Consider the following 20,978-nt stretch of genomic DNA (forward strand, 5'->3'; position numbering starts at 1 on the left):
GAATGGGGATCTGACTAGGGGGAATTTTTTTCCGTGGGGATGGGGACGGGGGACAAAATTCTCCCGAGGCAAGTGCGAAGACCCGATCGGGGATTTCCGCCTCATCCCCGCTAATCCCCGAAGTTCATAAATTTACTGAATTGTCCTTAATAGTTTATTTCTCATATATGTTTTTTAGTCATTTCACACACACACATATATATAGAAACCCAAAACTCCTAATCCTCATTTACATAACTCTTCTTCAATTTAGAAATCCCTAACGTTGTCCATACTCCATCTAACCTCTGTGCAGCCACCCTCTCGCGGCTCTCCCTTCTCACCGCATCGTCACACTTCACCGTGCCATGATCCTCACCGCGTCGTGCTTTCTATTTGCGGCGTTCCTTTCTGTAACTTTGTCGTCGTGTCCATTCTCCTCTATGTTGTCGCGTCTTCCACCTTGTCCACTTCTCTATCCTCTGGCTCGCCGTTGCGTTCCCCCACTGCATCATTTTGAAAGAAGTCACCATCTTGTCGTTTAGATTTTTTGTATAAAATCTTGTTATTTTTGTATAGAATGGATACTTACACCTCTATTCATATGGAAATTAATAATTAGTTAGAACTATCAGATAGATAGGGAATAAGGTCCCCGCGGAAAATAGGGCCCTGTGGAGAATGGAGATGGGGAACAATATTCCCCCACAGCGGAAAATGGAGGCGGAGACAGAAAGTAAATCTAGGGGCGGGGATGGGGAGCAGGAAGACATTCTCCGCCCCCGCCTTGCCCCACTGACATCCCTAATTAAAAGAGAGTTAAAGATAATTTTTAGATTCATTCTTAACTTCTTAAGTTTTTAACATGAAGCCATGTCAGCTTAAGTAGTTTTAGATTTATTATTAATTTTTTACTCCCCTTTTATATGCCTAATTATTTATTTTTTATACTTTAACTCCCCATTAAATTTATTAAAAGTTACAAGAAATAAAATTAATGTCATTTTTACCTTAAAGTCCCATTAAAATTATGAAACATTACATCTAACAAAGGTCACACTAAAATCAATATAAATTTCACCTTAAGTTCCTATTAAAATTATCAAATCTTAGACCTAATAAAATTCAATGTACAAGAAAAAATTAATTTACTCTTAAGATCCCACTAAAATAATCAAATGTTATAATAAATAAAAAATAAACGTATAAATTTTTTTAAGCTTCCACTAAAATTAGGATAACTAATCTATTTTAAATATTATCAATTATAATATTAGTTTTAAAATGTAACTAAACGAATTTTTAAATATAATTAAAAATAACATAATTTAAATGTAACTAAACGAATTTTTAAATATAATTACAAATAACAAAAAATAATATAAATATATGTATATCTAAATACATATTTTTAGTTTTTTTTTTATATAATCAGATATTACAACGATAACGATAACGATAACTATAACAATCACTTTAACGGTCACAAATAACAACTTCTATCTTTGCATTATGCTATAGAATTTTCATTGTATTTTATCTCCTCATAATAATATATCTTTATATAATATTATCGATTCTTTTTAACCTTAATTTTTTATATTTTGCTACCTTTTATTTTTATGTAAGTTACACTATTATTTTCAATGTTAATGTTAATTCTTTTAAATAAGTATAAATTTAATTAAAAACTAATTTCTGATTTTTTCCTTTAATACTCATTACTCATTCTTATATTTACTATATAAATCAACATTCACTGTACACTTTATTTTTATCTCCTCTCATATAATCTCATACCTCTTTCTCTTTGGTTTCTCCTTCTCCTTCTCAATTTTTGTTAATTTTGTGCACAACTAGAATTTGGTTGATAACCATAGTTTTTATTTTTATTTTTTTAAATTTGTCAAACGTATGTATTAAGTGATTGTGTGATTGTATTCATTAGTTTTTCTATTTTTTTGTGTAATTATTTATTGGGTTTTTTTCTCTCCTTTGTGAGGTCCAAGCCCAATATTTTGAGGGTGTCTCTTGCACCCATTGTGCCACAACCCTAATTCAGATTTTTGGGGGTCATTGAGAGTGAGTGAGAATAGCCACCAAGTGAGAGAGAAAGGAAAAACAGAATTTCCGTTTTTGCCCAAAGTAGTAAATTTTAAATGGCAGTTTCTCAGTTGTTCACCGTTAGATCGGCTTAAAATTTAAACTGCGTGTTCCTATCATCTTGTTCTTCATTCTGGTCGGTGAAGATGTTGATTGGAGATTTGCAGTGAGAGAAATTGGCTTCGCAAGAGAGAAATTAGGTTTCCCGTTTTTACACAGAGCAGCAATTTTGGAACGGTATTTTCTCATTCTTTCACCGTTGGATCGACGTGAAATTTGAACTGTAGATTCTTCATATCTTGTTCTTCGTTCTGGACGGTGGAGATTTTAATTAGAGGTCTGCAGAGGGAGAAATTGGCTTCGATAGTAGCTCTGTTTTTTGGGTATATTTCATCTTCTTGCTTTTCATTTGTGAGCTTTGGTGCTTTGATGTTTTGGCTGGTTATATGCACATTTTTGTGCTTTGTTTGAGACTCTCTTGTACCTCATTTGATTATAGTGGAACTATTTCAATGGTCTGGACGACTCGTGGTTTTTACCTCTCACATTGAGGGGGTTTTCCACGTTAAAATCTCGGTGTGTTCTTATTATTGCTTTATTTGCTATATTTGCTTGTTATAGTTGCTGCCATATTGTGTTGTGAGTGTTTCCATATTTTTCTTGTGTTGGACATTTGTGTCGTTTCCGCTGCTAGGCTCTTTCATATTGGCATCAGAGCTTGTTGGTATTTTTCTGGGCTTGTGATTTTGTGAACAATGGAAGCTAATACTAATACTAGTAGGATGATCACTCTTAATGGTCCTAATTATGATTTGTGGAAGTCAAAAATGGAAGATTTACTTTATGTCAAGAATTTTCATCAACCAGTTTTTGGTACAGAGAAGCCTAATGATAAACTGATGATGATTGGACTTTGTTGCATAGACAAGTCTGTGGATATATTAGGCAGTGGGTTGACGATAATGTGTTGAACCATATTATTGGAGAGACACATGCTCGGACTCTTTGGATTAAGCTTGAACAGTTGTATGCTCGAAAAACTGGGAATAACAAGATGTTTTTGATCAAGCAGTTGTTGGCTTTGAAGTATACAGATGGGACATCAATGACAGATCACTTGAATAATTTCCAAGGAATTATGAATCAGTTATCTTCCATGGGTATCAAGTTTGATGAAGAGGTTCAAGGATTGTTACTTCTTGGCTCCTTACCAGACTCGTGGGAAATTCTCAGAATGTCATTGTCTAATTCTGCTCCTGATGGTATAATCTCTATGGATCTTGCCAAGAGCAGTATTTTGAATGAAGAGATGAGAAGAAAGTCACAAGGTACATTGACTACACATTCAGATGTTCTTGTTTCTGAGTCTAGGGGGAGAAGCAAAAGTCGAGGTCCTAAAGGTAGAGATCAAAGCAGAAGCAAGTCTCGAAGAAAGTATAAGAATATTGAGTGTCATCATTGTGGTCAAAAGGGACATGTGAAGCAATTTTGTTGGCAGCTAAAGAAGGAGAAAGCCAAGGCAAGTAAAGACAAGAGCACAAATAAAGATGATGGTAGCAAGGAAGACAAGGTTAATGTAACTCATGATGATTTTCTTGTTGTTGAGGAGTTTGAATCTGTTAACCTTGTTGATAATAGCACTAGTTGGGTGATTGATAGCGGTGCTTCTATTCATGTTACATCTAGGAGAGATTTGTTTACGTCCTATACTCCTGGTGATTTTGGTGATGTAAAAATGGCTCATCAAGGTGTTACAAAATGTGCCGGTGTTGGACAGGTTTGCTTGGAAACCTCCAACGGTACCAAGATGACTTTGAAGCGTGTGAAGCATGTTCTAGATATTCGGTTGAACTTACTTTCTGTTGGTAAGTTGTGTGATGAAGACTTGGATAGCTCATTCTCTCGTGATAGTTGGAAGCTCACCAAGGGTTCCATGGTTGTTGCTAGAGGTACTCGACACTCTACTCTTTATTTAACTCAAGCAAAGATTGTGAAAGATGTTGTTAATGCTGCTGAGTTTGTTGATGAAACTGATTTATGGCATAAGAGATTATGTCATATGAGTGAGAAGGGCATGAATATGTTATCCAAGAGGAATCTTTTATCTGGTTGTAAGGTTGCTTTGCAAAAGTGCAACCATTGCTTTGCTGGGAAACAGAACAGGGTTTCTTTCAAGAGCCACCCACCTTCAAGGAAGTCAGAGATACTTGACTTGGTGCATTCTGATGTATGTGGGCCGATGAAGACAAGAACACTTGGAGGGTCTATCTATTTTGTAACCTTTATTGATGATCATTCTAGGAAATTATGGGTTTACACTTTGAAGACCAAAGATCAAGTTTTGAATGTGTTCAAGCAATTTCAAGCTTCTGTTGAAAGAGAAACTGGGAAGAAGTTGAAATGCATTCGTACTGACAATGGTGGTGAGTACTCAGGTCCATTTGATGCTTATTGTAAAGAGCATGGTATAAGACATCAGAAGACTCCTCCGAAGACTCCTCAGTTGAATGGCTTGGCTGAAAGGATGAACAGAACATTGGTTGAAAGAGTTAGGTGCTTATTGTCACAGTCTGGATTGGCAAAATCCTTTTGGGGTGAAGCTTTGAGCACTGTTGTTCATGTCTTGAACCGGACACCATGTGTTCCCTTGCAATTTGAAGTGCCAGAGAAGGTATGGTCAGGTAAAGATGTTTCTTATGATCATTTAAGAGTCTTTGGATGTAAAGTTTTTGTTCATATTCCTAAAGATGAGAGATTTAAGCTTGATGTAAAGACTAGGCAATGTATTTTTATTGGCTATGACATGGATGAGTTTGGTTACAGGTTTTATGATCCTGTTAACAAGAAGGTGATTCAGAGTAGAGATGTTGTCTTTGTTGAAGACCAAACATTGAAGGATGTTGATAATGCGGAAAAGCCAATGGTTCAGCCTAGTGATGATTTTTCTGACTTGGATATTACTCCCTCCATGCCTATGGTAGAAGATGGTAGAGTTGAAGCTCAAAATAATGAGCATAATACAAGTGCAGGTGAAGATGGAACAATTGATCTGATACTTGATGAAGTTGGTGATGATGATCAAGATGAAGAACCAGCTTTAGAAATTCCTGCAAATGCACTTAGAAGGTCTACAAGAGAGAGAAAGCCTTCGTCAAGGTATTCTCCACATGAGTTTGTTTTGTTGACTGATGGGGGAGAACCTGAATGCTTTAGAGAGGCTGTTGAAGATGAAAGTAAAGCTCAATGGCTTGAAGCTATGCAAGAAGAAATGAAGTCCTTGCTTGAGAATGATACCTATGAGTTGGTGAAGCTACCGAAGGGTATGCGAGTTTTGAAGAACAAATGGGTATTCAGAATCAAGAATGAAGAACACAATTCTAAGCCTCGGTATAAGGTTAGATTGGTTGTTAGAGGCTTTAGCCAGAGAAAAGGTGTTGATTATGAGGAGATATTTTCTCCTGTTGTGAGGATGTCATCCATTCGTGCTGTGCTTGGATTAGCAGCGTCTCTTGATTTGGAGATTGAGCAAATGGATGTGAAGACAGCTTTTCTTCATGGTGATTTAGACAAGGAGATCTATATGGAGCAACCGGAGGGCTTTGTTGTTAAAGGAAAGGAAGATTTTGTGTGCAAGCTTAAGAAGAGTCTTTATGGGTTGAAGCAAGCTCCAAGACAGTGGTACAAGAAGTTTGAATCTGTTATGGGGAAGCATGGTTACCGTAAGACAACTTCAGATCATTGTGTATTTGTGCAAAAATTTTCTGATGGTGATTTTATCATGCTTTTGCTTTATGTGGATGATATTTTGATTGTGGGTAAGAATGCTTTGAGGATTAATGAGTTGAAGAAACAGTTGAGTAAGTTCTTTGCTATGAAGGACTTGGGTCTTGCCAAACAAATTTTGGGTATGACTATTACTTGTTATAGAGATTCCAAGAAGCTTTATTTGTCACAGAAGAAGTACATAAAGAAGGTGCTTCAAAGGTTTGGCATGAATGATGCCAAATGTGTTGCTAGTTCTTTTGCTCCTCATTTTAAGTTGAGTACCAAGCAGTGTCCAACCACTGATGAGGAGAAACAAGCAATGGATGAAATTCCTTATGCCTCAGCTGTTGGAAGCTTGATGTATGCTATGGTGTGTACTAGACCAGACATTGCTCATGCAGTTGGTACTGTGAGTCGTTTTCTCTCTAATTCAGGTAAAGAACATTGGAATGCTGTTAAATGGATTATGAGATATCTCAAAGGTACAACTAACTTGAGTTTGAGTTTTGGTGGTGAGAAACCTTTACTAGTTGGCTTTACTGATGCAGACATGGCAGGAGATATTGATTCTCGAAAGTCTACTTCAGGTTATTTGGTCAAGTTTGCAGGGGGAGCTATTTCATGGCAGTCAAGGCTACAAAAGTGTGTTGCACTTTCTATCACAGAGGCAGAGTTTATTGCAGCAACTGAAGCATGTAAAGAGTTGTTGTGGATGAAGAAGTTTCTTGCAGCACTTGGTTTCAAGCAAGACCGTTATGTGTTGTTGTGTGATAGCCAAAGTGCTATTCATCTTGCCAAGAATTCTAGTTTTCATCCAAGATCTAAACATATTGATGTTAGGTATCACTGGATACGGGATGTGTTAGATTCCAAGTTGTTGGAACTTGAGAAAGTTCACACTGATGACAATGGTGCTGATATGATGACAAAAGCATTGTCAAGAGAAAAGTTTGAAACATGTTGTTTGATCGCCGGAATGGCGAGAGCCTCCACCTAGTCGAGAAGGGGGAGATTTGTTGGGTTTTTTTTCTCTCCTTTGTGAGGCCCAAGCCCAACATTTTGAGGGTGTCTCTTGCACCCATTGTGCCACAACCCTAATTCAGATTTTTGGGGGTTATTGAGAGTGAGTGAGAGTAGCCACCAAGTGAGAGAGAAAGGAAAAACAGAATTTTCGTTTTTGCCCAAAGTAGTAAATTTCAAATAGCAGTTTCTTAGTTGTTCACCGTTGGATCGGCTTGAAATTTAAACTGTGTGTTCTTATCATCTTGTTCTTCATTCTGGTCGGTGAAGATGTTGATTGGAGATTTGCAGTGAGAGAAATTGGCTTCGCAAGAGAGAAATTAGGTTTCCCATTTTTACACAAAGCAGCAATTTTGGAACGGCATTTTCTCATTCTTTCACCGTTGGATCGACGTGAAATTTGAACTGTAGATTCTTCATATTTTGTTCTTCGTTCTGGACGGTGAAGATTTTAATTGGAGGTCTGCAGAGGGAGAAATTGGCTTCGATAGTAGCTCTGTTTTTTGGGTATATTTCATCTTCTTGCTTTTCATTTGTGAGCTTTGGTGCTTTGATGTTTTGTCTGGTTATATGCACATTTTTGTGCTTTGTTTGAGACTCTCTTGTACCTCATTTGATTATAGTGGAGCTATTTCAATGGTCTGGACGACTCGTGGTTTTTACCTCTCACATTTAGGGGGTTTTCCACGTTAAAATCTCGGTGTGTTCTTATTATTACTTTACTTGCTATATTTGCTTGTTATAGTTGCTGCCATATTGTATTGTGAGTGTTTCCATATTGTTCTTGTGTTGGACATTTGTGTCGTTTCCGCTACTAGGCTCTTTCATTGTATTCCTGAGTTATGTATTGTCTTTGTCGCCTATATATCACTTCTTTTTTTCTTTCAACAATTTATAATTTTTTTAATATCATTTAATTGTAATAATATCGTTGAAAATACATGTTGTTATGATTCATGAAAAATAAAATTAAAAAATTAGATATCGTTTTTAATTATCAAAACATTAATAATATTCATACTTGTATTTTATCTAATAGTTTTAATGTTTTATCATTATACTATAGTATTTAAATATAAACTAAAAAAAATAAAAAAATAAACAAAACTAACTATTTAAAAAATAAAAAAATAATTATATGAAATTGGGTAAATAAACTTCAATTGAATTTTTTTATTACTTATTATAATATATTAAAAGAGAGCATAAGATAGTTTCACAATCATTCTTAAACATTATGTTATAGGATTTTCGTGATACTTTTATCTCATTATAATAATCTATCTTTCTATAATATTATAGGATTCGTTCTTAATCTTAACTTTTCATATTTTTTACCCTTTATTTTTATGTAGATTACACTATTGCTTTCAATATTAATATTAATTTTTTTAATATATATAAATTTAATTAAAATCTAATTCCTTCTCTTTTTCTTTCATACTCATCACTTATTCTTATATTTACTATATAAATTAACATCCACTTCACACATTTTTTTTTATCTCCTCTCACATAATTTCATACCCTTTTGTTTTCTCCCTCTCCATTCTTTGCTAATTTTTTACACAACTAAAATTTGGTTGATGATCATAATTTTTTTTTTAAATTTGCTAAACGTATGTATTAGGCGATTGTGTGATTGTATTTATTAATTTTTTATTTTTTATATAATTGTATTCATAAGTTATATAGTGTTTTTGTTGCCTATATATCATTTCTTTTTTCTTTCAACAATTTACATTTTTTTAATATCATTTAGTTGTAACAATATTATTAAAAATACATGTTATCATGATTCATAAAAAATAAAATTAAAAAATTAAATATTATTTTTGATTATCAAAACTTTAATAATATTCATATTTATATTTTATTTAATAATTTCATCACTGTACCATAGTATTTAAATATAACCTAAAAAAATAAAAAAATTAAAAAAATAAAAGTAACTATTTGAAAAACAAAAATAAAAATAATGATGATATAAAATCAGGTGAATAAACTTCAATTAAATTTTTTATTACTTATCGTCTAATTTATATATTTTTTATAATTATTAAATTTTGGATTAATTTTTTATTTTAAATTGTCATTTATCATCAACCATTATAAAATTTAAATTAATAGTTATATGCTACTAGAAAAAATTTTAAACTTTTTAATCAATTAAATTTAATTCATATTATTATTCAATTAAATTACAAAATAACAGTTAAGTATAATTATTATCTATATTAAAATAGTATATTTTCTTTTTTTATTTTTTTTGTTGAATAATAATATTATTAAATCATATATAAATTGTCAAATTAAATGAATATATTGTAGAATATTTTTAACAAATTAACTTCTAAGTTTAATATTAATTTATATATTATTTAGTATATCTCTAAGTAATATTAGCATTTTAAATTTATCCTATATAATATAATTAATTTAATTCTCCGAATATATCGTGAGTCTTAATCTAATTATAAATAAATTGCGACCAAATGAAAGTTATCGTGTCCCCACTTCTTTATATGAGAGTAAGTTCAAATATAATGAAATTAATTAAAGAAAAAATAATTTTAATTCCATATGGTGTGAACTGTGAAGTCAACTAAAGAAGCACCAATTGTGTAATTGAAAGAATTCTTTTCATGAATGTCAAGATGTCTCTCCTAAAATTGACACTAAGAAACGTTTCATATTACTTTGCTTTTCATCCCTCTAAATTAAGTAGGTAATGGCAGACTTGATATAATTTTACCAATACCGCACGACTTTGATCACATTTCACACAGTGGTAAGTGTTAACATCTTTGATAATTGAATTCGAATAAAGTTTAATTTGGAGTCTTGCTATCAAAACATTGAACAAAGACCAATGCGACTTGTAATTGTGTAGACCTTAAAAGGTCCTTGTCCCTACTTGGACATGACACAATTATTGATAAAGGCTATATATACCACACCTTTTGTCCTTATTTTCTATTTTCACATTTTATTTTTTTTATTTTTACAAAATTCTAAAATTGAAAAAAAAAATAAAAAAAAAATACAAACCAAAAGTATCCTGATTTTCTATGCTTGACCCAGAAAATTGATTCCACTACGAGTCACAGCTAATTTGCTATAAGTAACATTATCTTCTACAGTTCTACTTGATGATGGGACAAATATTTGTTTGGAAATATAAGTGCTTGTCCACCTTTTCAAATTGGAGGTAATAATTTCTTTCTTTTTTTGTTTTTTTTTTTAAATAATCGAGTAAATGATCAAATTCGTTTTTGAAAAATCATTCGTTCTCGTTTTTGAAAAATTATTCGTTTTCTAAATTGATCTGTGAAAATATTTTTTAATCAAATTCATCCTTTAAAAATTTTAAGTTAGTCATATTAATCGTTTCGTTACTTTTATTACTCATAGTATCAAAGTTTGCTGATATAGTACATTAATTAACACTACAGTATATACACAACAGTCTTAATTGACTGATTATGAAATTAAATTAAATCAATTCTAAGTTGAGAGATTTTAATACCTCAAAATCCCTTTAATTTAGAGTTGATTTAATTTAATTGTATAAATTTATCATGTTAACAACCAATTAAGACAGTCAAGTGTATGTTGTGGTCCGCGTGTGATGTATTTCTTAACGTGCTACATTAGCAAATTTTGACGTTGTTAGCAATGAAAGTGATAAAAAAACTAATATGACTAATATATAATTTTTGAATGACGAATTTGATTAAAAAAAATCTTTCGCGGACTAATTTAAAAAAACAAGTAATTTTTTAAGGAACGAATTTGATCATTCATCATTGCAATGATTAAATAGGTAGACTTATATTCGTGTGATGTTCGAGATTTTAGTTGTATAAATTTTTCATAAAATAATTGAGCAAATAATATTTTAAAAATTAATAAAGTCTATTTTAGTTATATTATTTGTAAATTGTATCAATCTATAATTATTTAAATTAAAAATTATACAATATATTAATTGCGTTAGTAGTTTAACGAATTTTATTTTAATATAATTGTATCTAATTAAATATTTTTAAAAAGTTATTGATAAAATTGTGAAAGAATAAGAAAATAAAAGATGAAGAAATTTTATTGATTGTTGATTGATTGAATTGTACGGAAGTGTTTTGTAAACTATGAGGGTAAAACTAAATATATATAGAGTATTGTCCTATGAAAGATAAAAGTAAATAAAGATAAGATAAGAACAATTAAAGATAAGATAAAGATAAGATAATAAAGATTAAAATTAAAATTGAATTTTTGTATCCTGTTGGGCTGAATTTGTGGGCCACGATACTTCTTTATTGTTGTCATGTGCTAAAGTAGAAGAGTATTTTAATACGCCCCCGCAAGCTGGTGGATGGAAGATGTCAATAATCCACAGTTTGGATAAGTTCCTGATGAAATTGTTGAGAAAAGCGCGTCTGACGTGGTGACGCGGAGGAAGATGCCTGCGGCAGAGCTTGAGCTGCCTACTGCAAAAATATAAAAGGAGATGCTGTGCTTGAGCAGCGATCTTCAAAAACTGCGTGCGGCGGAGCTTGAGCTGCCGGCGACAAAAATATAAAAGGAGATGCTGTGCTTGAGCAGCGATCTTTAAACAATTGCGTGCGGCGGAGCTTGAGCTGCCGGCGGCAAAAATACATAAAAGGAGATGCTGTGCTTGAGGGAGAGAGAGCAAACAGCGATCTTCATAAAAAAAAGAATGAAAAAATAAAAAATAAAAAAATAAAAAATAAAAAAATAAAAAAATAAAAAATAAGCGTGTAAAACGCAACAAGATTGATCTTTAGAGGGCGCGTATGGCGCAATAAGAGTGGTCTTCAAATGGCGCGTAGAGCGCAATAAGAGTGCAGATGGAACTGCTAGAACAGATGCAGATTGAACTGCTAGAACAGATGCAAATTGAACTGCTGAAACAGAATACTGACGAAACTCCCGAAAGAAGTTGCAGATGAAATACAAGAAGGCGCAGACGGAATTGCTGGTAAAGAACCGGGATAATCAAAACTGTGGTAGAATTTTCACTTGGATGCATGTAACTAAATCTATGATTATTTATTGTGGGAGGAAGTTGAAAAAGAAGCATGGTGATTTCTCACCGAAGAGATGATAACTTATATATCCTCCTCAAGGAGGATACCATGGCTCTGATACCATGATAAAATTGTGAAAGAATAAGAAAATAAAAGATGAAGAAATTTTATTGATTGTTGATTGATTGAATTGTACTGAAGTGTTTTGTAAACTATGAGGGTAAAACTAAATATATATAGAGTATTGTCCTATGAAAGATAAAGCAAATAAAGATAAGATAAGAACAATTAAAGATAAGATAAAGATAAGATAATAAAGATTAAAATTAAAATTGAATTTTTGTATCCTGTTGGGCTGAATTTGTGGGCCACGATACTTCTTTATTGTTGTCATGTGCTAAAGTAGAAGAGTAGTTTAATAGTTATTATGTATCATTATACGTAGCTAAATTTCTTATAAAATTCATAAAAAAAATTAAAATTTACTAAATTCTACACTAAACAATCATCAAAACTTTAGAATCTGATATGACTTTAAATAAAAACAAGCATAAATGTATGTTAATAATAATGATCACTTGTAAGAAAAGTATTCACATTTTGTAAAAATAGATAGATAGATTACACAACGAGCTAGAAAACACTCTCCATTAGCAACATTGAGGAATCACCCACACCACTTGGTAAACCGTAACTAATCTCTTCGTTGTTAAGAGTTACACAATTAACTATGCAATTTAATCAATAAATTAAGTGGTTTGTTAAACAAACTATGCAATTTAGTAACCCAGCGAAATAACTACTACTAGACCGCATTCTAGCATTATGTTTAATTAAGTGGTTTGTTTGGTAAACCTTTTTGAAAATGATAGCTTCTGCTTCTGTCTTTATATCGTGGGGAAAATCCATAAATATGACTTCAATTATTTTCGGCTTTTATCATCTACTAGAATGGGCCATAAGGCAAAAGTTCTATCTTTTTGTGCCTTTTATTGTTATTATTTTGTTATTTTGTAGCATACATTGAATATAATAATTAATAACGACCTAGAAAAAGTTGAATTTCTTTAATAAAACAGTTAAACACAATAATTGAAAAAGCAGCTTTTGAGGTGCTCAACTCCAATTCAACTTCCTTTTCTTCAATAAAAAATTAATATAAAGTCTATTTTAGTTATATTATTTATAAATTGTATCAATCTATAATTATTTATATTAAAAATTATACAATATATTAATTGCGTTAGTAGTTTAACGAATTTTATTTTAATATAATTGTATCTAATTAAATATTTTTAAAAAGTTATTATGTATCATTATACGTAGCTAAATTTCTTATAAAATTCATAAAAAATTAAAATATACTAAATTCTACACTAAACAATCATCAAAACTTTAGAATCTGATATGACTTTAAATAAAAACAAGCATAAATGTATGTTAATAATAATGATCACTTGTAAGAAAAGTATTCACATTTTGTAAAAATAGATAGATAGATTACACAACGAGCTAGAAAACACTCTCCATTAGCAACATTGAGGAATCAAGCCACACCACTTGGTAAACCGTAAACGAACTAATCTCTTCAGTTGTTAAGAGTTACACAATTATGACAAAAAAAAGAAAGAGTTACACAATTAACTACGCAATTTAGTAACCCAGTGAAATAACTACTATTAGACCGCATTCTAGTATTATGTTTAAGAGAATTATTAGAGAATCAATAAATTTTATAATTTGTAGTTATTAATTAGTCATTATAAATATTTTTAATGGTGTGAAATTATATTTAATAATATAAAATTATTTTTTCTTTTAATGATTAAGTGTTGATTAAATTTTAATTAAAATGCTGCTCCCTAAACTTTTTCTATGTTTAATTAAGTGGTTTGTGATGCGTGAGCATCTTTTCTACCTTTTTCTAGTGAATTTGCATTTAATTTGTTGAGTTTAATCAAGAATTAATTATCTTTTAGCCACTATGGATGCTACTTTAAGTCGTGTGCAATTCTGTTTATTTTAGGTAGCATTCGGATGGATTTGATGGAATTTTCGCAGAAAAAGAGAAGAATGCGAATGATGCTGTCAACCCTGACCTCTCTGCACTCAAACCTAAATAACTCAAGCTACAGAGGTCCAATTGACGTGATTCTATTGGTGTTGGAAAGCGAACTTCCAGAGCTTTCCAACGATATATAATAGTCCATGCTTCTTCTCCATCAATTTGGCCAAGGCTGTGCCTAACTTGAGATTTATCAAGTTAGACGTGGATTATTAAGGAATCAAGTGGTCCCCAACTCTCCAAGAAGCAAGTACGCAATCTCCTATTAATTCTGATTTAAACTTTATTTTATTTAAAAATAGGAAAAGATATTATTTAGTTTTAGGAAATATATTTTACATTAATTAGGATTAGATATAAAAGGGAAAAGAATCTCTTCTCTTCTCTTCGACCTCATTCTGCACTTTACAGTTTTACAGAATCCTAGTTTTCTCTCTAAACTATGAGCAACTAAACTTTCACTGTTAAGGTTAGGAGCTCTGTCTATTGTATAGATTGATACTATTATTTTTCTATTTTAATTCATGTATTGATTTATAATTCAAGAATTATTTTCGTTCTTTATTTTATGAATTTGGGTGGAACAGAAGTATGACCTTGTTCCAATTGAGTTCTTGTATACTTGGAAAAGCTCTTTACTTGAACAACAGCTTGAAAATAATTTCTCCTAAATTTCTAATTATCTGGACTTAACGGAATACGTGATATATAATCCTCTTATATTTGGGTAATTAGGATTTTTGTGGCATACAAACTAGAATTGAACTTTACCCTCTAATTGGAATTAAGTGACCAAGGAATTGGCGGTTAATGAATTTTAGAGGAGACTAAAAAGATCTAAGGAATTAAGGTTTAGTCACATATAGTTTGCCATGAATTAAATCTTGCATGATTAAAATAGTTAGTAAAAAAAGTCAATTCGAAAAATAGATAACTCTGAAGTCTTAACTGTTTCTCCATATATTATTCACAACTCAATTACTGCTGCTTTCTAATTTTTTAAATTTACTGTTAATGCTTTTGAACACTCAAACACTCTTTTCTGTTTGTCTAACTAAGTAAATCACTTAACCGTTGTTGCTTAATCCATCAATCCTCGTGGGATCGATCCTCACTCACCTGAGGTATTACTTGGTACAACTCAGTGCACGTGCCGGTTAGTTTGTGTTTATAAATTCCGCACCAAATTTTTGGCGCCGTTGCCAGAGATTGATTGTGATTGACAACTACTCGTTGTTTGATTGTGATTGATAACTACTCGTTGTTTAATTACTTAGATTAGATATTTTGCCTTTAATTTTTTTAGTATTATCAATTTCTAATTTTATTTTTCATTTTTTTTTCTTTTTCATTTATATCCCCCTTGCCCCGTATCTTCTTTTTATTTTCATTTTTTACTTTTAATTTTCCTAACTTCATTTTGATATTTTTTTTAACTTTCGTTCGCTCCCTTTTTTTTTTCATTTTTTTATTAATTTCTTAATTGTTTAATATCTTTTTTTATTTTATTTTGTCTTTTATTTTTGTTTTTTTTGTTTTCTTTTATTTTATTTTCATTTTTTCTATTTTATCAATTTTATTTTATTTTTATTTTTAATTTTTTAAAAAATATATATTTTGATTTATTTTATTTAAATTTTTTTTCTCAATTTCTGAAATTAAGTTTGGTGTCCCCTTAGTTGTTTTATTCTTCCTAATTATTTTACTTATTGATTTTAAATTTTATACTCCATTTTGCTTATTAGTTGTTTTATTTTTTTATTCAGTTTATTTTTTTTATTTTATTTTTCTTTTATTTCGTTTTCTTTTATATTTTATTTTATTTTTATTTTTTTCTATTATTTTTATTTTTCTTTATGTTTTTTCTTCTTTGCTTGCCTGTTTATCACATGGTGCGTTTAATTTTGTTTGGTGTTTTGTGCTAAGGAAAAATAATGGAGAGAGATCACATGGATTACTACTCACACCCAGGGAGTGATTCTTATTATTGTGGATGGAGGAACTACCTAAATTTTGGTTGGCAAAGTCAAAACCAAAGAAATTTCAGTGCTTCATGTTCCAACTATCAAGAACCACCATTTTCCTATTCTTACCAAGAACCATCCTCTTTTTTCTCTTATCAAGAACCATCACCTCCTTCTTATTCATACCAAGAGCCACCATCTCCCTATTTATACCAAGAACCACCACTTCTCTATCCATATCAAGAACCATCATCTTTCTACCCATATCAAGAGCCACCAACTCCCTATTCATACCAAGAACAATCATCTTTTTACTCTTATCAAGAACCACCATCTCCTTCTTATTCATATCAAGAACCATAAGATCTTGAGCTTCTCATGAAAGAATTCATACATGGTATAAGGACGAGTGTCAAAAATGTAGAGAAATATGTGCAGTCGATTATCAAGAACCAGGAAGAGGAACAAGCAAATTCCTTCCCAAGAGATATAATGCAAGATCCTATGGAAGAAAGTGAGGAAATCAATCAAAGGAGTTCATACTCCAGTGAATTAGAGAACTTTCTACCCTCACACATGGAAGAAAAGGAAGATACAAAAATAAAGGAGGTTGATGCACCAACAAAGAAGGAAGATGCACAAACAAAGGAGGTTGTAAGGGATAAAAACAATTATGGGAATCTACACTCCAATGAAGCAGAGAGTGGCATAGAGGGTGAGTTTATTGAACACCAATTCAAGAAGTTCTTGATGAAGGGTACACTCTAACCATCACACAACACGCAAATTTTGAAATCAAAGAAGTGAAGGCAACCAAGGAAAGCACTAAAAAGGGATTGTGACCAAGAAACAGAAGAAAATATCCATGAAAAAGAGAAAGTCAGAAAAAAACAATCAAACCTCTACACCAACAAGTAAGGTGAATCAAGCTAATCACAATAAAAGAAAGCTTGTTAGGAGAAATTTATATCAGGGGGCACTAATTTTCACCTCTCCCCCCTTGAAGACATTTCTTTTATCCAACTGGAAGAAGAGGAAGAAAATTCAACAATCAAGTGTCAAGCTAGTGACATTAAAGAAGCGCTCGCTGGGAGGCAACCCAACTATTAGTATCTTTTTTTTGTAGTTACTGTGGTTTTAATTTTATAGTTATTTTAATTTTAGCATTATAGTTATTTTAGTTTTGGTTTTAAATTACTTTAGCTAAATTTTTTTTTTTAGAATTTTTCTTGTTTTACATGTGTTTTGGTCATGCAGAATGATTAAAACAGGAACAGGAGTAATTAAGAAGAATTTTTGACACCCTGTTTTCAGATTTTCTTTGCTTGAGGACAAGCAAACTTTTAAGTTTGGTGTTGTCACTTCGCTTTTGGCCTTTTCTGTTTATTTTAATAGCACCACAGGGAGATGAATGTTCTTCATGGAGGAATGAGATGGCCACCAGCATAACTGAGGTGGTTGAGTTCCTTTCATTCTATTTCTCTTCCGTTCTTATTTTGTTGTCTTCTGTTTTCTGTTGCTTTGATTGCCTGCATGATCTTTAGTACTTTCAGTTCTTAGATTTAATTTCTTTCTGTCATTTGCTTTTAGTAAAAAAAAAATGTCTCATGAACCACTTACTGAACTTGAATCTAAAAAGAAAAGAAAAGAAGTGATGTATTGCATGAGAAATTGAGTTTATATTTAAGATTAGTCTTGTTTACTTAAATGTGGTGGTATTATTTCTGATTCTGAATGAATGATAAGAACAGTGCATATTTGAATTTGAATCAAAGGATGTTGATGTATAAGGAATAAGACTTTAGAGAACTATTATGACTTCTCTAAAATTAGTGAAAGCTTAATCCTTGAAGTAAAAGAAATAGCAAAAGAAAAATAAAAGCAAGGTCCAAGACTCTGAGCATCAATGACTAAGGAGGTCAGACATGATTAAAAGCTCAAAGAGTTGTTTCCTTAATCATATGCTTGTGGTGTTCTTGTGTCAAGTAATCCTTGAGACAGAATATCTAGAGTCGAGGCCAAATATATTTAGCAGAGTATGCCAAAAGCTTTGAGCACCATTGTCTGGGACTGGGAGTAACTGAAAGAAAAATCAGAACTTAAAGAGAGTTTTCCAGTCAAGTGCTTGCGGTGTTTTTGTGTCAAGTAAAGTTTGAGACAAAACACTTAAAGTCACGGTTAGACTCAAGGTACAAAGCACCAATTTATTGAGAAGTAAAGGATGTATGCTATGTTCAAGGATTAAACTAGAGTACAAAGAGCAGAGAATTCATAATATGATCTGGATTCTAATTCCGAATGACAGTGACATTCCTCTGATTCAAAGGAGAGTGAGATGGCAAAACTGTTCAGAATTATAATAGATAAACCCCACTTTAAGAAGAGACATGAGCATAACTGAACTCTCACCTCTCATGCAAATTCACATCTTAATCATGTACTAATTTTGATTGCTTGAGGACAAGCAACAATTCAAGTTTGGTGTTGTGATGCGTGAGCATCTTTCCTACCTTTTCCTAGTGAATTTGTATTTAATTTGTTGAGTTTAATCAAGAATTAATTATATTTTAGCCACTATGGATGCTACTTTGAGTCGTGTGCAATTCTGTTTATTTTAGGTAGCATTCGGATAGATTTGATGGAGTTTTCGCAGAAAAAGAGAAGAATGCGAATGATGCTGTCAACCCTGACCTCTCTGCACTCAAACCTGAATAACTCAAGCTACAGAGGTCCAATTGACGTGATTCTAGTGGCGTTGGAAAGCTAACTTCCAGAGCTTTTCAACGATATATAATAGTCCATTCTTATTCTCCATCAATTCGGCCAAGGATGTGCCTAACTTGAGATTTATCAAGTTAGGCGTGGATTATTAAGGAATCAAGTGGTCCCCAACTCTCCAAGAAGCAAGCACGCAATCTCCTATTAATTCTGATTTAAACTTTATTTTATTTAAAAATAGGAAAAGATATTATTTAGTTTTAGGAAATATATTTTACATTAATTAAGATTAGATATAAAAGGGAAAAGAATCTCTTCTCTTCTCTTCGACCTCATTCTGCACTTTACAATTTTACAGAATCCTAGTTTTCTCTTTGAACCATGAGCAACTAAACCTCTACTGTTAAGGTTAGGAGCTCTGTCTATTGTATGGATTGATACTATTATTTTTCTATTTTAATTCATGTATTGATTTATAATTCAAGAATTGTTTTCGTTTTTTATTTTATGAATTTGGGTGGAACGGAAGTATGACCCTTATTCCAATTGAGTTCTTGTATAACTTGGAAAAGCTCTTTACTTGAACAACAGCTTGAAAACAATTTCTCCTAAATTTCTAATTATCTGGACTTAACGGGATACGTGACATATAATCCTCTTATATTTGGGTAATTAGGATTTTTGTGGCATATAAACTAGAATTGAACTTCACCCTCTAATTGGAATTAAGTGACCAAGGAATTGGCGGTTGATGAATTTTAGAGGAGACTAAAAATGTCTAAGAAATTAAGGTTTAGTCACATATAGTTTGCCATGAATTAAATCTTGCATGATTAAAATAGTTAGTAAGAAAAGTCAATCCGAAAAATAGATAACTCTGAAGTCTTAACTGTTTCTCCATATATTATTCACAACTCAATTACTGCTGCTTTCTAATATTCTAAATTTACTGTTAATGCTTTTGAACACTCAAACACTTTTTTCTATTTGTCTAACTAAGTAAATCACTTAACTGTTGTTGTTTAATCCATCAATCCTCGTGGAATCGACTCCTACTCACCTGAGGTATTACTTTGTACGACCCAGTACACTTGCCGATTAGTTTGTGGTTATAAATTTCACACCAGTTTATTTGATAAACCTTTTTGAAAATGATAGCTTCTGCTCCTGTCTTTGTATCGCGAGGAAAATCCATAAATATGACTTCAATTATTTTCGACTTTTATCATCTACTAGAATGGGCCATAAGGCAAAGTTCTATATTTTTGTGCCTTTTATTATTAGGGTCGCACTAGTGTACAGATTAAAGTTCATACAGATATACAGATTTTTTGTCATTTTGTTTCATATGTTGACACGTATTGGCCCCATGTTGCACTATGCAACTGACTCAGAGAAGGGGGCAGAAGCTCATAAAAGGTGCAACGAAGCTGGCTTGGTGGCGTGAAGTCGAACGGGTTCTGAACGAGTGAACGTCACGCGTTCCGTTGGTTGCAGTATGCAGCAGTGTGATGCATGTTATTATAGTAAGGAAAAGGGTGGTGGTTGAATGTACATCTAGAGCTTGAAAACACATAAATTACTGTTTTAATTTTTGAGTGGCAGTTAAATGTATAATTTTATTCAGCACAAAATTACTGATTAAATATTTATTGCGAAAAGAGTGGCTTATTTTTTTTAATGATCATTTATGTTTATATTTCTTAATGGTTGACTTGTTCCTTTAGTATAAATCAATATTACAGGTGGTCCATACATTTTGGTTGAAGCTTGTAGTTAACGGGGCATTGTAAATGATTTTTTATAAAAGAGAACAATTAGGAACCAAAAGCATATCAGCAAAAAATCAGCTAAAATGTATTTGGGTTTCATGAAAAATTGGGTTTTGGTTTGTGCTCCGTGATCTCAAGAGCGGTTTTCAAACATATTATTCAAAAAGTGATTTTAATTAAACGGTTTTGTTTACTTTTTAGCTGGTTACATTTTGGTTCCATATACTTTTTCTTTATAAAATAGTGTTACACCATGTTATTTTTTCAACAATTTTCACCCTAAACAATTATTTTAATTATTAAAAAATATAAAAATATTAGATATTATTATTGCATCAAGTCTTTTCAAATTAAACTTGATCACTAATTGATTCGGTATGTATAAGTTCAATAATTTTAATTTATCCCTGAGCTACACATACAAAATCCAAGATTTAACTTCAAGATATTATTAAATTTAAGAAATTTAAAAAATGTGTTCAGTAAAATTTAAAAGAAATTTTTTTAAGAGATATTAAAATGATATTTTTTTTTATTT

At 31.6% G+C, this 20,978-nt stretch overlaps 1 protein-coding gene across 1 annotated transcript in view; it reads right to left on the minus strand.

Moving 5' to 3' along the window:
- LOC112772301 (lipase-like PAD4) overlaps nucleotides 1-20,978 on the minus strand; it is a 38,522-nt gene that overhangs the window by 1,505 nt on the left and 16,039 nt on the right. The gene's annotated exons all lie outside the window — the stretch shown is intronic.

This window comes from Arachis hypogaea, chromosome 18 (genome assembly GCF_003086295.3).
Source record: "Arachis hypogaea cultivar Tifrunner chromosome 18, arahy.Tifrunner.gnm2.J5K5, whole genome shotgun sequence".
NCBI classification, from domain to species: domain Eukaryota; kingdom Viridiplantae; phylum Streptophyta; class Magnoliopsida; order Fabales; family Fabaceae; genus Arachis; species Arachis hypogaea.